Genomic DNA, 3,975 nt, shown 5'->3' with positions numbered 1-3,975 from the left:
TTTTAATTCTTGGAGATGCAAGGGCAGGATACATAGTTTGGCGTTACTCAAATTAATAAAAATGGCTTTTTCCGCCTCTGTCAACTAGAGAAATTAATGTTTAACCAACTTCCTGGACACTCTGACATTTAACTGTCTGGCTTCTACTGACTTGAAAACATTCTCATGTGTTATTTCTACTTTTCTTCTATTTTCTGACATCATCCTTCAAAACCTCTCTGTAGATCAGTAGACACTGAGGTACATGGTATTAAGTATGGAAATGGTCATGCCTCTTCTCCACTGGGGTCATTAGCATGAGGGGATGGAGCCAGTGTAGACGGGAGCTGAATGAGTTTGTGTGGTGGTGTTTGTGTTGGTAGCTCACTGCCTTGTGGACTTCACTTCTGTAATGATGGGTTGCTGTTGTCTTGTGCTTAGGAACGTGGTCTGAGATGCCAGTGAATTTTTCTCACCATTCCTGCTGTTCCTTCAGCTTTCAGTCACACCTCCATGTTTGTGCTATAATGAATGTCACTCTGCATGAGATGGTCAGCCCCCATGGTAGACTACTGTTGCTTGCTAGTCAATGCTAGGCTCTGTTGTGCTTGTTCAGCCCCAGGCTTAGGCCAGCACTGCATATTGATTGTTTTATGAATGTTGAAAGAATGCTGTATTCTTTTTTTTATTTTTTATTTTTTATTTATTTTAAACAAATGGGATACATGTTGTTTCTCTGTTTGTACATGGCGTAAAGGCATACCATTTGTGTAATCATAAATTTACATAGAGTAATGTTGTTTGATTCATTCTGTTATTTTTTCCCTTCCCCCCACCCCTCCCACCCCTCTTTACCCTCTATACAGTACTTCCTTCCTCCATACTTGCCCCCCTCCCTAACCCTAACTCTAACCCTAACACTAACCCTTCCCTCCCCCCCATTATGTGTCATCCTCCACTTATTAGCGATATCATTCGTCCTTTGGCTTTTTGAGATTGGCTGATCTCACTTAGCATGATATTCTCCAATTTCATCCATTTCCCTGCAAATGCCATAATTTTATCATTTTTTATGGCTGAGTAATATTCCATTGTATATATATACCACAGTTTCTTTATCCACTCATCAATTGAAGGGCATCTAGGTTGGTTCCACAGTCTGGCTATTGTGAATTGGGCAGCTATGAACATTGATGTGGCTGTATCTCTGTAGTATGCTGATTTTAAGTCCTTTGGGTATAGGCCAAGGAGTGGGATAGCTGGGTCAAATGGAGGGTCCATTCCAAGTTTTCTAAGGAATCTCCACACTGCTTTCCAGAGTGGCTGCACTAATTTGCAGCCCCACCAGCAATGTATGAGTGTACCTTTCTCCCCACATCCTCGCCAACACCTGTTGTTGCTCGTATTCTTGATGATCGCCATTCTAATTGGGGTGAGATGGAATCTTAGGGTGGTTTTGATTTGCATTTCTCTTATTACTAGAGTTGAACATTTTTCCATATGTTTGTTGATTGCTTGTAGATCTTCTTCTGTGAAGTGTCTGTTCATTTCCTTAGCCCATTTGTCGACTGGATTATTTGAATTCTTTATAGATTCTGGAGATTAGTGCTCTATCTGAAGTATGATTGGCAAAGATATTCTCCCACTCTGTAGGCTCTTTCTTCGCATTGCTGATAGTTTCCTTTGCTGAGAGAAAGCTTTTTAGTTTGAATCTATCCCAGTGGTTGATTCTAGCTTTTATTTCTTGTGCTATGGGAGTCCTGTTAAGGAAGTCTGATCCTAGACCAACAAGGTGAAGATTTGGACCTACTTTTTCTTCTATAATCTGCAGGGTCTCTGGTCTGATTCCGAGGTCCTTAATCCATTTTGAGTTTAGTTTCGTGCATGGTGAGAGATATGGGTTTAGTTTCATTCTGTTGCATACGGATTTCCAATTCTCCCAGCACCAATTGTTGAAGAGGCTATCTTTTCTCCATTGCATATTTTTGGCCCCTTTGTCTAGTATGAGAAAATTGTATTTATTTGGGTTTGTGTCCGTGTCCTCTATTCTATACCATTGATCTACCTTTCTATTTTGGTACCAATACCATGCTGTTTTTGTTACTATTGCTTTGTAGTAGAGTTGAAGATCTGGTATTGCAATACCCCCTGTTTCACTCTTCCTGCTAAGGATTGCTTTAGCTATTCTGGGTTTCTTATTCTTCCAGATGAATTTCATAATTGCTTGCTCTATTTCTGTAAGGTACACAATTGGGATTTTAATTGGAATTGCATTGAATTTGTATAGCACTTTAGGTAGTATGGCCATTTTGACAATATTAATTCTTCCTATCCAAGAACATGGAAGATCTTTCCATCTTCTAAGGTGTTCTTTAATTTCTTTCTTTAGTGTTGTACAGTTCTCATTGTAGAGGTCTTTCACCTCTTTTGTGAGATTGATTCCCAGTATTTTATTTTTTTCGAGGCTATAGTGAATGGGGTAGTTTTCCTGATTGTTCTTTCCAAAGATTCATCACTTATGTATAAAAATGCATTAGATTTATGTGCATTGATCTTATATCCCGCTACTTTACTGAATTCACTTATGAGTTTTAAAAGTTTTCTGGTTGAATTTCCTCGTTCCTCTAAGTATATAATCATATCATCAGCAAATAGGGATAGTTTGAGTTCTTCTTTTCCTATTCGTATCCCTTTAATTTCTTTGGTCTGTATAATTGCTCTGGCTAGAGTTTCAAGGACGATATTGAATAGAAGTGGTGAAAGAGGGCATCTCTGCCTTGTTCCAGGTTTTACGGGGAATACTTTCAGTTTTTGTCTCTTTAGAATGATATTAGCCATGGGCTTAGCCTACATGGCCTTTACAATGTTAAGGAATGTTCCCACTATCCCTATTTTTTCTAGTGTTTTGAGCATGAAGGGGTGCTGTATTTTATCAAATGCTTTTTCTGCATCTATTGAAATAATCATGTGATTCTCGACTTTAAGTCTATTAATATGGTGAATTACGTTTATTGATTTCCTGATGTTGAACCAACCTTGCATCCCTGGGATGAAACCCACTTGATCATGGTGCACTATCTTTTTAATATGTTTTTGTATGCAATTTGCTAAAATTTTGTTGAGAATTTTTGCGTCGATGTTCATTAAGGATATTGGTCTGAAATTTTCTTTCCTTGATGAGTCTCTGTCTGGTTTAGGTATCAGTGTGATATTGGCTTCATAGAATGAGTTTGGGAGGGTTCCCTCCTCTTCTATTTTATGGAATACTTTGAGAAGTATTGGAATGAGCTCTTCCTTAAAGGTTTTGTAGAACTCGGCTGAGAACCTATCTGGTCCGGACTTTTCTTTGTTGGTAGGCTTTTGATGACTTCTTCTATTTCAGTACTTGAAATTGGTCTATTTAAATTGTTTATGTCCTCCTCGTTCAGTTTAGGCAATTCATATGTCTCTAGAAACCTGTTGATGTCTTCGAAATTTTCTATTTTGTTGGAGTATAGATTTTCAAAATAGCTTCTAATTATGTTTTGTATTTCAATCCTGTCTGTTGTGATATTTCCTTGTTCATTCCGAATTTTAGTGATTTGGGTTTTCTCTCATCTTCTCTTTGTTAATGTGGCTAAAGGTTTATCAATTTTGTTTATTTTTTCGAAGAACCAACTATTTATTTTGTCAGTTTTTTGTATTGTTTCTTTTGTTTCAATTTCATTGTTTTCAGCTCTGAGTTTAACTATTTCCTGTCTTCTACTACTTTTTGTGCTGTTCTGTTTTTCTTTTTCTAGGGCTTTGAGCTATAGTGTTAGGTCGTTTATTTGTTGAGTTTTACTTCTTTTATTAAATGTGCTCCATGAAATAAATTTCCCTCTAAGTACTGCTTTCATAGTGGCCCAGAGATTTTGATATGATGTTTCTTTGTTCTCATTTACCTCTAAGAATTTTTTAATTTCCTTCCTAATATCTTCTGTTATCCATTCATCATATAATAGCATATTGTTTAAT

The sequence above is a fragment of the Sciurus vulgaris genome (assembly GCF_902686455.1).
Source record: "Sciurus vulgaris genome assembly, chromosome: 11".
NCBI classification, from domain to species: Eukaryota; Metazoa; Chordata; class Mammalia; order Rodentia; family Sciuridae; genus Sciurus; species Sciurus vulgaris.
The sequence above is the reverse complement of the archived record's forward strand: the minus strand, read 5'-3'. Positions refer to the sequence as shown.